Source organism: Molothrus aeneus, chromosome 9 (assembly GCF_037042795.1).
Source record: "Molothrus aeneus isolate 106 chromosome 9, BPBGC_Maene_1.0, whole genome shotgun sequence".
In the NCBI taxonomy this organism is placed as follows: Eukaryota; Metazoa; Chordata; class Aves; order Passeriformes; family Icteridae; genus Molothrus; species Molothrus aeneus.
The window spans coordinates 16,252,501-16,265,818 of record NC_089654.1 but is presented as its reverse complement, the minus strand read 5'-3'; positions in this window follow the sequence as shown (position 1 = coordinate 16,265,818).

The window sequence follows — 13,318 nt, the reverse complement described above, 5'->3', positions numbered from 1 at the left end:
TAAAATGCTGAATTTTGCCTGGAGAGGGCTTTTCACACCAGGGCTTAACCAGCAAAGCAACACTGGAGAGCTAAGTGGGGAGAGTTAGAGCTCTGCCTGTGCTAGAGCACAGACTGAGTGTGGATACCCAGGACAGCTAAAGCCCTTGTACTGTCCTGTTCAAAACAGCAAGAAAGGAGAATATCTTTTCTAGACATCAGAACAGAGTGTTACCCATTTACCTGAAACACCTGACTGGAGAGACAGGACCAGGAATTGAAAGATTCATGATATCTCTGTACCTATGATGGGCACCATGTTTTCACACAAAGATTTGGAATGCAGAATTGTCCTGAATGCAGAAGGGAACGAGCACATCTGCATAGGCAGGGGAAAGATAACTCACTACGTGAGAAGGAGATTCCAGAGAACAGGAGAAGCTGTGGCATCAAGCCATGCAGCTTGATCCCACAAAGTGGTACTTCCAAGTGGACAGGAAAGGGTCACAAATCTCAAAAACTTCATGCTAAAATCAGTCTATTCCACAAAATTCTGGGAGGATCAAAAACTGGGCTGGACTGCCATGTGGTCATCTGGACAATCTAAAGACATCCTGCTTTGTTTTGACCCGTTTTCAAATGTCTTATGTCTCTCCTTTATGTTTTAATATGAAAGGCCATTTTTACATGACTGAAGTGGATTGCTTTCACCAGAAGCATTTGAAAGTGTGCATTTTCTGCCCACAGTTAGGGACAGACTAAACCTGAACTTCCTTTCTTAAGAAAGCTCCCTCAAATAGATTTTTTTTTTTCCCAAACCAGCAGATCAGCTCTCCACTGAGCCTACCTTAACCTGTGCCCTAAGTGACTGTGCTTTGTGGCTTGGTGCAATGGGACCTGAGTGGTTACTTGGGAAGAAACATCTCTCACATCCTAGGAGATCCAGCAAGCAAATGGCAACTTAATTTCTGCCTATGGGTGAGATAAAATTGGATTCTGACATTTCTGGCTTATGAAAGGAAAGCATTTTAAGAAAGTATGCATTTTGTACCTTTTTTTAAAAGTAGAATTCTTTTCTGACCTGATATTTGCGGCTTAAAATTAGTGTCAGAGCCCCATATTTCCCTGTTTAATGGTAAGATGTAACTTGTCCTTCCACACTTCATTAATTTGTGTTTTGTGTGCATCTAGCTAACTATGCAACCCCTAGGCTTTTGATTGTATGTTACACCATTTACTATTATAACAAGTTAGTCATCAGCAAAAAAATCCTTGAAACGAGACCAAACTACTTCTGAATATCTGCATTAGCTATTTGAGTCTTGGAGCTAGCTCTGTAAAAGGTAGGGATTTAAAAATAACAAAACAAAACCCATGAAAATTATCCAATCCATGAAAAATATGCAGCCTCAGCAACATGGAATCACAGCAGGCACACTCTATCGGTGCAGAAGTGATTGCAAGCCCTGTCTTGGGGTGGGGCTAACAAAAGGGTTAATGCCTGGGAGGCACCCACAGCCCCTCGCCAAGGTCAATGGGAGCCCTGCCTGCTGAGCTCACGCAGGATCAAGCTCTGTTTTTCCATGATGTTTAACACAATTGGGTACTGCAATGGTTTCTTTGCACTCTGTAGCTCCATTTTAAAAAATATTGCTTTTATAAAAATGACCTAATCTATTACATTATTAAATATAAAATCATTGAGAAAATAATTATGCAATCCTTTTTGTCCCTTTTTTTTGAGAGGGGAGTGCAGGAAGAGGAAGATAGGTAATTGCTTTTAAAATATGCTTTGTACTTTAATGCTAATCTGATATTGCGAGTTGACCCTTCTCTTAAAGCTAGGCATATTCTCTAACATTTTGTGGTGGTAAATATGTAGACCTACCATTTATCCATTAACAAGCAAGCATATTTGCGGTAGATTGGAAAAAATAAAAACAAACTAATGTATATTTTTCAACTTCCTGGTGTTTTAACCTTTCTTAAGAAAAGACTCGGGGGACATAATTGAAGGAAAGTGTTTTTCTTTAGCAGATGGATTGCTTTGCACAGATAATATTTTAGTTATGACAATAAAATGAAGGGTACCCAGAAAACCATGAAACTGCCAGCAGTTGTTAGTGTACGACTATTACCAAGGCAGAAATGAGGCCAGAGCAGTGATAAATGTGCACATCTCTCCCTCCATCAGCTGAGGAATGACCTGGATACACTTTACATCTGAGCACCAAGTGGGCCAACATTTTTCACAGCAGCACTTAATAGTGGACATTAACTTAGCCCTCTCCAAAAGGGCTGACCCGGAGGCTACCCTCTGTGGTTCTCCAAATTGTAATCGCTTCTGCAGTCTGTAATTTTATCAAATCGCATGCACCTTTTCCAGCCACTTATTGGCCAATTAAGTCAAGTTCTCACTGAGGGGGTCCAGCTGGCTTCAAGTTATCTTAGATGAATTGATTGAAGACATTCTGCAATCTATGAACCCAGTTTAATGATCTAGGTGATAATACTTGTAATTCTTCTCAGTCAAGGGAATTTGCTGCAGCTGTTGTCTGCAAATCCGTGTTCTGATACAGTGAAGTACCAGAAGAGCGTTAATCCGCCCTCAGAGTTTATAGTGATGGCTGCATTGTGGAATGGGAAATTTAACATTCACACAGCATTGCCAAGCAGAGACAATTTTTTTGTTGATGTGTTTTTATTTTATTCTATTGTGAGTGTTAAAGAGGTTACATGGAAGAATACATTATTGATAATTCTTAAAATTTGAGGCTGTACAGCAGTATGAAACAGCCTACTAAAATATTGCATAAAATGTTTGAGCTGGAAAATGAGATTTGCCTCAGAGCATGAATATACCATTTTTAAAATTCGGAGGTGAAGCAGAGCTCCAGAAATAAAGCCACTGGGCCAGATCTACTCCCTAAGACATTCCAACTATCTGGAGTCAGTTTTGCTATTCAAGAGTTTGCTAGTATAAATGAGACAAAAATTTCTGTCTCTTTAAAAAAAATTATAAATCTTTTATCGACAACGTAAATAAAAATATTTATGGGAACAGGTGCTACATTCAGCCATTCTAGCATAAATCAGGAATAACCTCACACTTACATGATGTAAACTGCTGAAGAATCTGCCTCTGAGACTGGAGTCCTTGCCTAGATTCAGAGTGCTTGAAGTGCAAATGAAGGAGTACTATACACTCCAGGCCTGTGTCAGAGTATCTCCAAGACCTGCAGCTGCCTGCATGAGGACCTGTGAAAACAAAGAACTAATCATATTTTCTTGCTTTGGTGGTATACGCTTCTTTTCTGAGCCTCAGGAATGTTAATCCCTCCCCTATGAAGCAAATAATGCAACTAGTGCTAGGTAATATTTCTCACATTGAAAATTCAAAATATTTAGTAATGAAATATCCTGTAGTGTATCTGTGAAGTTTCTGTTTGTGAAAGGGGGTGACTGGGGTTTGATTTCACTGAAAAAGCAGCAACTGTCATATTAATTTATGCTGTGCTGCAGACACCCATTTGCTTCTCAGTCACGGGGACTTCCCTTCCACACAGTGTGACCAAGCCCAGCTCTGCCAGTGCCCATCTTGCTGAGAAGCTCTACTGCTTTTGATGAGATTTGTTTTTGTCTTTTGGTTTTTCTTTTTGCTGGGAAAACTCACTTTTTAATGGGATTTTTTTTTTCAGAGAATTATGTGAGGTTTCCAGCCCATCCAACTTGCCCCATGCTCTCATCTGCTGAAGCTGACACAGAGATCTCTTGGCTGCCATGGGCAGAGGACAGTGCTGGGTGAGCAAGGCCCTTCTCCCCACCTTTGTGTCAGGCCAGACCCAGAGTTCAGAGGGGTTTCTCTTTGTGTGTGTGGACTTGGATCAAGCTGTGCTGGCAAACCCAGGTCTGTTAGTCTGGGTGGTTCAAGCATGAGTCCTAGGGGGTTTGAAAAGTGCTGTAAAGGTGATATAAAATGATGATCTTCTCTCCTGAGCATTTGGCTGGCTGAAGGAGGTTGTGTTCCACAGATAGAAGAAATGGAGCTGGTTTGCCTAGGTCTGCTGCTGTTGTACCTGGGGAAAGCTGTCCTACCTCTGGGAGGTCCCTTTTCCAGTGGCAAAGCATGGATGATGGTGCCACCTTCTTCTGCAGACGGCTGCAAGCTCAGGGCATTCAGTGTGAACATCACTGTGGGTGGGTTGGACTGAATCCCTGTGGATTCATAGGCCCAATCTGGGCTCTTGGGACCACCTCCCTGGGGAAGATGGGCCCATAGTGAGGGTCCTCAAACAGCTCCCTTCTTGTGGCCCTCTCCTCCAGAAGATGCTGTGGCTGGGGTGGGGATGTCTCTGCACCATGGGCTCGGCTGGCTGGGTACAACACACACATTTTCAGGGGATCTGGGGGAGAAGAGGGTCAGATATGCACTCTGCCATTTATGAAATTAGTGAGCCATAATTTCATGCATGCATGCAGCAGAAAATGTCTTTGATGCTAACCATAGAAAATAACTCTGAAATTAGCTGCACCAAGGGCATGCTCCTGCCTGAGTGGGTTGATCTGTACAGAGCTGAGCCTTGGTGTCGCGTTGGCCATGCTTCAGTGGGCGCGCGCTGCACTCGCCCTGCTCAGAAGGGAGAGCGGGGCCAGGGATCTCTCCCCCTAGCAGGGCTTAGATTAAAGTGTATATGACTAAGGAAGCTTGGTATGGCCACAGAGAACATCTTGTTCCCTATATTTTGCCATAGGCAATGTCAAGTACTATATGTTATATGAGTGCTTTTCTCCAGTCCTGTAGGCCTTGTTTTAGAGGTTGGCTGTGTAAGTCGAAGGGCTTAGTTTTAAAATAACAGTCTTACAAAAAATATTTGGTTTTTCATCTTTGCCACCCAGAGCAGCAATATCCAAATGAGGGGGCTGCTTTGGATGAGACAGAAAGCAAAAGCTCTGCTCTTGCAGCTCTGCAGCATCTCCTGTCAGGGCCAGGCACTGCTGTGGCAGCAGCCCTGGTGCAGCGTTACATTTTCACCATAGATGCTCTAAAAGGAGAGGTTAATTAGCATGGCTGCCTTTGATCCTCTGCTTGAGAGGGAAGAGAGAGTTTAGTCAGTAACACTAGCCAGCTTCCAAACACTTATGGATTTTGGCAAGAGGCATCACAGTCATAACATTTGAATATTAGCACTTTATAGCTCCGCCACACTAACAACTGCTAATTAGGCAGCTTGGACATGGCTGAGAGCTGCCTTGAACCTTGTGTAGTAATTTACACCTAGGCACAACTACAGCTCTGATGTGGGAACATTTTACACCCAGTTCACATGTACAGAGACGATTAGCAGCAGTGAAGCCAGCAGAAAGCCTGATGTTGGATTCCTCTTGCATTCTTCCCTCTTCTCAGCACTTAATTTTGCTTTCCTGGAACACCCAGAGGTGGAGTGTGGGATACCCCTGGGCTGCCATCTCACCCACTATGGCATCTTTGGAGAACTTGCTGTACTAAATCCCAGGGTGTAATTTATTTCAGCAGAGCACAACCACTTTTAACTGGCCCAGGGAATTAATCCTCCAAATGACCTCCCATAGCTTTATCAAAATCCAGAGATGTGTTTTCTCCCCATGCCAACAGATTTTTTTTTTTTTTTTGCTTGGCCGAAGCAGCAGTACTGAAGTTGAAATGAGAAAAAACTTGAGTGTTTTCTCAATTTTCATTGTGCTCTCCCTCTTGTGTACATGGACTTAGAAAACCACTATCTGTGATTTGCTGCCACCCTCCCTCCTTCCTCCTCCCTATTATCAACACTGAGGTGATGAGGTTCTCTGCTGCTTGTACAGCCATCTTCAATTAAAATACTCTTCTGCAGCTGGGTTGTTTGAGGTGTGATAAATAAGTGGTGAGTGTGGGTCTCCTGCCCCAGAGGTGACTTGTGTCCCTGTTGCTTGCCAAGGTGCTGTCGGTGCTGGAGTGAGCCATCAGCTGAGCCACACATCCAGAAATCTCCTACTGGTGGGAGTATTCTCAGCATCACATCTCTAATGAGCATCATGTTAGTGGTGTCCCCAGCTACAGACTTTCTCCTGCTGAAGGCAAGTTCACATCTCATGGAAGAGCTCCTCCTCATCTGCTCTTCTTCCCTGGCCCTCAGATAAAATGCTGGGTTTTCTGAAGCCCCTTCCTCAGCTCCATACCAGCCTTGTTTCTGAGCTGGTGGCCCTTTCCTGGGCTGGGTTACCTCACTGGGAGCAGAAGTAATTTCCCATGGTCCCTGGGGAATGGAAATACCCTGGGGATTGGGACAGTGGCTGCTGGTTTGTAGTGCAAAGGAAGTGTATTCACCAGAATTAGACATTTATTTCTTCTTTTTAAAGAATACAAATTTTTTTTCTTTATTTTCCATTTGTTTATATAATGCCTCAGCTGCTTTCTTTTAAAAGAAAGGTCAGCCTGATGGATATTTCTCTGGGAAAAGTCCAAGATGCTTACCTCATTATTTCTTGGGCTAGGCTACTTCAAAATCAAATATGTCTTTCCCTTATGTTTTACAGTCCTCGCTGCTGATGGGAATAGACCTGGATTATATTTGCAGTGATAGGTAGAAGAGAGTGTGTGTGTTTTTGCAATTTTCCCATTATTTTTATATTTAATTACTAAGATCCTGAGCCATGTGTGCTTAATTCAAGATGCCTACAAATGGCCAGAGAACAAAGCAGGATTGTGAATTTCTGCAGGGTCCAGGCTTTAGGTGCTTATCATGGCTTGAGAATTTGGGCTTTTTCCTGGAGTCTGCATTGAAGCTCTTTAATAAAAAGGAAAGTTAGCAATGAAAGCTTGCAATCAAATAAACAACAAAAGGGCAAAACTGTATTTCACCTTCTGTAATTTGATCTGTAAGAAATGTGAATCACTCATCCAGAAGAGAGAGGTTTTCAATTAGTCCTCTTTTCTTAAACATGCAAATCCCCCAGCCATGTTTAGCAGCACAGTTTTGCCCTAACTCTGCAGAGAATTCCCAAGCAACCTTTAATAGACGGCCATGCCTTCAGGCTTGTCCACTTATGTTTTCTCTCCTGCCTGGGCACAAGATAGATTATGCATATTATTATTCATAAGTGCCACCTATTGAAAGCATAACCACAGGCACGTTTGCAAATGGTGGGCTTGCCCCAGCTGTCCCCGCTCATGTGAAACATTCCTACTCTCCAACAGACCCCTCCAAGCCCTTCCCCAAAATCCAGGTTATTTTCTTGCCAGACATCCTGGCACAGAGGAGGACTTGCAAAATGACCCATGGACTTTAAAGGCAGCTGAAACTGAAGGGACTATTCCCCATTTTCCTCCTGCAGAAGTTTTTCCTGATGTTGCTTTGGTTGCCTCTCCCTGACCCCTGAGGCTCCTGCTGCCTTGTAGGATGCTGGAATCATGAAAGGTAGTGGATGTGATATGAAATATATGTTCCTCATTAAAAATGGGATTTCTCTGACTGATGCAAGAAACAATAAATAGTACAGAAGAACTGAGAAGTAAATAGATAAGAGTCTCATATGACTGGGTGTTATTTGTTCTTTCTTAGATAAGGGGTAAAAGATAACTGTTTTACAGATGAAAATTCAAGTAGTTTTAGAATAAATATATATTTTTTTAATCTGCTCTTGCATATTAGACCATTTTCCTGAGAATGAGTATGTTTGTATAAGAACAAAGACACAGGATACAAGTAATTTTCAGTTTGCCATAAAAATGATTTTCAAAAAAGATATAATTATGAATTAGGAATACCATTTAAATAAAAGTCTTGAATGCTAGTGGCTAGAATTAAGCATAACCGTATGTTTCTACAAAAGGTCAATTGTGATTTTAATTACTCTTATGTAAACTAGCTCATGTTTGAACTGCAGTTATAATTAATATACATGCCTTACTGCCACGTTATTGCATTTTTGATCATGACAGACTTATTGTGTCTGAGCAGTCTGAATGAACACATAAATGGATGTGAACCTCTTTGGGCTGATTTTCTGTTACACCAGATTTATGATGATATAACAGCATTAGCTCTGACTGCTCTGCACTGAGACCAGTCTGGGGCAGGGTGGGGTGGGAGAGGTGTGCATTCAGTGATGGGAAGCACTGCTCCAGGACAGCAGGATGGATGTGCAAGCAAGGCCTGGAAATACAGTTGCAATGTCTTCCTTCCTTAGAGAAGTCTCCAGGGGTAGAAGCAGTCAGGAGAAGTACAAGAGTCTTGTAGGGTTTCTTCTCTCTCTGTGGAAAGGCATGGTGGAAGTGTTCTCCCTGGTGGTGGATGGAGCTGAGCTGTGTCACAAGAGGTGCAGCTTCTTTCCTCTGCAAAGTGCTCTCACTTTTGGCTTTCAGGGAGCAGTGAAACCTAAGAAACTTACTGGAGCATCATCCCCTGTGCCTAAGCACAGCCCAGCAGCAGTGGCAGCTGCAGGAGTCCCACTGCCCCTCCTGCCCTGCCCTAGAGCTCATGGGCACAGCTTTGGCTGCAGCCCAGTCCAGGTCTGCCCAAGGCATTGCTGTTCTCAGGTACCAATCAAAGAGTAAAGGCAGAATAAAAACTTTGTACCCTGATGCACATTTTCAGCACCCTTTCTTTCCCATCTACAGGATGCAGGATGCCAGTTTCTGGCTCTGAGTGGGTCCTGAGCTGCCGTCTCTGTTGGCCTATGCATGATCTACCTCCAGCACCAGCTGGGATTCAGACAGCAACTCCCAAACACTGGCCATGATGGACATGGGCTTGGAAAAAGGATCCTCACACCACTCTCGAGATCAGAAGGTACCTGTTGGAAAACCCACTGAAGGGTATTAAGGCCTGACAGAGGTGTGTTCCCCCCTGTGCTGGGGATGCCACTGGGTGGGGAGGTTAGCCCAGGGTGGTGGAAACAATGACAACTGAAATACCCCTAAACTGGGGAAAACCGGGGCTACAGAGGCTCAGCAGATCTGGGCTCAAGCTGAGAGTTGGATATTGCATGCAGTGAGGGGACCTGGGTTTGTCCTGCTTCCGAGAAATGCTTGGTAAAGAGGCAATGCTTTATCACCCTCTGTGACACTGTTACTTTACAGTGTGCTTAGAAGGCTGGATCAGTCTCCATCCATCTCTTACCTTCTAACTTGCAACAGCTGCTCGTTGCTACATTTGTCTTTGTGAACGAGAAGAGTGATAACTCTTCACTCAGGTAAAGATAAATACCAGGGAGATTTACCTGGCGTGTGTGGGTGTATCGCACAGTGTGCTCTGTGAACAGACAAACTCCCTACAAGCTTGCAATGCATAAATGCTCTATATACGTGTGCATGCATGTGTCTAACCTTGGTGCAGCCAGACATACCCAATGGATGGTGGGCATGTGTGCACCTCTCTGCAGAAAAGCTGTATTCATACGTGCATGATTGCACACATAAATATTGCCAGGAAAAACCCAAATCAAGTCACTATAGATTGCATCATGGAAAATTAAAGATGAAGCTGAGAAGAGACAGCATTAATAACCAAGGCTCTTGTGTCACCAGTCAAGAAAGATGCCTTATTGCCTTATGAAGAGGAAAAAAGAGCACGTGGAAATCTTTAAGTGATAGACACAAGCATCACAGGCACCCACCCAGGAGCATGTGCATTTAAAGGATGTGTGTGTGTGTGTGTGTATGTGTATGTGTGTGTGTGTTTTATGCATCTGGAAAGGCTCCCTGAGACAACTGAACACAAAGCCAGCATGTGTTTGTGTTAGGTTGAGATGCTGGCATTAAGATGATTATATGAGTCTATTAGCAGAGTGTTATGACTCCAATTTCACTTAACATCTGAGTTCACATTAAAATATGCCCTTGGCCTGACAAGGCATTATTAACTTGCATTTAATAAAAATAAAATATTACATTTAAAAAAATTGAAAGCTGACAAATTTGATTTAAATGAATACTGAACTCCAGGCAAATGTGTTGCTTGAACTCTGCCTGCTGTACTGGAACTGACAGGAAGCATTAAAATAATCCTGAGTGGTCAATATATGATTAAATATCACATGTCAAGCTTAGCAGGAATATTCCTTCCAAAGAAAATTATATTGTTAAAAATAAGTGACAAATTCTAAGCAGCTCCTTCAAATTCATAAAGATATGTGAAAGAATGGAAGTAAGCTTATAATAAACTGGGATGTCTGCAGGGGACAGAGAATGTACTGCCTCCTACACAGAGCCATACAGAACATCTACAGGTAATCAGATAAAAATGATTGCACATATTTGAAGCAATAAATTTCCTTTGCATTTGCCATAGAACATAAAGAGAAGAGACATCCTACATTTTCGCAGCATGTTTTCATCTGGAAGTTTTTGCTGTCATGCTGTTCTGTCTAAAGAGTTTATTTATTTGTATAGAGACTCAAGCATCTATATGTGTACATACATGCCTAGATATATACACACATGCTAAAGCCATCATAAGTGATGTTCAGACTGAGAGAATGAAAACTAAGATTTTAAAGGAAATAGTTGTAACAGTAACAGTGAAATGCCCCTCTCCACTCCACCATTAGATGTTTGGGAACACTAATGCATCATGGCTTTTTTTCTGTTACAGATTCCGGCTGGGAGAACATGCTTAAACATGATCAACTTTCATCATGTGTTTGATGAAAGACAGACATGTATGTCATTGCTTCCACTTGCTTCAACAGGATCAATCCAGGATTGCCAGGGTGCAATAAGGGTAGTGCCCAGAAGTCTATTTAGATTAGGTACAGCAACAAAATATTGGAATCTACAGCTTCAGATAAATGACTCAATATGCCTAGGCCAAGAGGTTACTGAAGTCAGGTGAGATCTGAGACCTATTTGTCACTGACTGAGTTCAAATTATGTTTTAAATATTGTCAGAAATGAAAAACTGCTGCCAGATGGTGTCAGGTTAATTCATCTCACTGTGCTCAGAAACTGTCCTTCAGTTCCATCATGGTGCCTGTTATCCTGCCTTAGTGGGGTACCTGTCAGAGAACCTGCTTTTGCTGAGAAGCAGGGGCTCTGCTCAGCCCTTGCTTCCTGCTTGCAAGATGGATGTGTTGCATTTCTGTGGTGTCTGGCTATAGAGATCTGTACAGCACATATGGGGCTGAGACACGGCTCTTCTTGGAAAGCAGTGCGTGTTGGGTGGGAAGAGGTTTGAGGCTTCATTAGCTCTTACTTGATTGAGAAATCTGCTATTCTACCCACCTGGTCCAGGGAAATGGATTTATTGCTCTGTAGAAAGATGCATATGGAGGTGAAGACTTTAACTCTGCTGCATTAGTGCAAAGGGCCTTGAAGCTCTCCCGTGCACTGCACAGGGCTGGCACAACTGTCCTGTTCTTTTCCTCTGCTCCCATTTCCATTTCAAGACTGTAAGAAGTGTGCCACCCTGTTGTCCCCTGGGCAAAGGGGGGATATGTTCTAGTTTACAGTGTTCAAGGGAACACAAAATGACATGGATCAATTTTATGCTTCTCCTCTCTCCCTTGCACATCTGCTCTTCTTCCCGAGCCTGCCTTCAGCTCTGCCTTCAAGCACAGTGCTGGAGCCCTCCAGTAGCAGTGGGATGAGGGTGTCCCTGGATCAGGATTTCCTCCACTCTGATGTGCATTCATGCTGGCTGCCCCAGATCTCCCTGCAAGCTTGGCCTTACAGCCAAGGCTCTCCCCAGCAAACCTGGCCTCCTGGTTCCAGGGTGCCTGAGAACTCTGCTTCCTATGGCTATCACATACTGCTCTGTGGGTTTTGTCGAGGCAGAGAGTTGGGCCTGAGTGAGGGCATAATATGGTTGGAGTGATCACTCACCACCAAGCCAGAGAACCTCAGACTCTCTCATCCCCAAAACCCAACTCTTTTTTTCCTGGTTGTATGAGTAGAGAAAAATGCAGGACTTCTCTAAAGTCCACCATAGCTAGAGGGGTTATTTCTAAGTGCAGAGGCTATGAAAAGATAGCATCTTGTGGTAGTGGTAAAACCAGAAGAGCACAGTGATGCTCAGAGCTCTGCTCTGTGCCCTGTGCAAGGAGTAGTTTGAGCTGGAAACTATTGCAGTAGCAGGGGCATTGTTTGAGCACAGGAAGAAACCAAAAGCTCAGGGATGGTTAATCTTCTCGTGGGAAAGTGTTACTGTACCTTCTGGGTTGGCTTATTTCTGTGTTAGCACTGGAAATGGTATTTCACTGGATGAAGAGAATATGGTGTGGTTTTTCCTACCTTGTGCTACTAAAATAGGGTCAGAGCCTGACAGATGTACACATACTGTGGTTTTATTATCTCCTTACCTTCCCCACCTGTGGCAAATATACCACTCTCTTTTCCAGTATGTGACTTCCTGTGGGGTGCAGCAGCTGAAGTAGCAGAGGGGTCTCTGGGCAGCCCCAGCTACAGGGAATGTGCTCTGGCCACAGCAAGGGCCATAGTGCTGCCTGGCTGGCCAGGGTGAGATGTTTGGCTGTGTGTCCTTCTGCCTTCACAGCTCTGCTGGAGAGGAGAAAGACTTCATCATGAGGGCAAGTGCTGCTGCAGCCAGGGAGTGAGAGCATGTCCGTTTGGGATGCAGATGAGACAGTTCCCAGCAATCAGGAGGATGGGGTAAAGTGGGACACACTAGCAACAAGCAAATTATCAAGCCTGTAAGCATAAAGATTGCAAATGTCTCCTGGTTTCTTAAATTATTATTTTTGGCAGGGTTGCATATGTTCTCTGTGCTCATTCCATGAATCCAGCTGATTATTATTCCAATCACCAGAGGAAGAGAGAGTCACATTAATTTGTAGTAATTAATAGCACTGATGCATTTGACAGCGCATGTTAACAAGCCTCTTTGATTGTTTGGATCTCTAACTGCGGCCCTTCTTGTTTGCATCTCCTCCGAGGAATTCATAATATCAAAGCTTAACGGTATCTGATACTTGTCAAAATGCAATTTATAAAAGTTTAATTCTTTTATTGATTTAGTTTGGTTTTGATGCCTGCAGAGTCAGCTCCCTTGACAGAACTTAGCGGATTCAAATGCTTGTCACCAGCTCGGCCTCCTTTTTGCAGGGAACAATTGCCATAGGCCAAGCCAACAGGCATGGTTTAATTGCCATTAATTAAAAGCATAAATCTCTTTTTTCTTCAGTTGCTCTGCTCTTAAAGGGGGCTGCATCTCTCTCTCTTTTCCTGTGTTTGTCAGAACACCTTCTGGCAAGTAAAGTTAACCCATTCCGTCTTCCCAAGCACTTTCTGGAATAATCTTTTGAAGCATAACTCTTATGATCTGATGTGAAATGCATGCGGTTCGGTGATATTTAACAAACTGGATTTC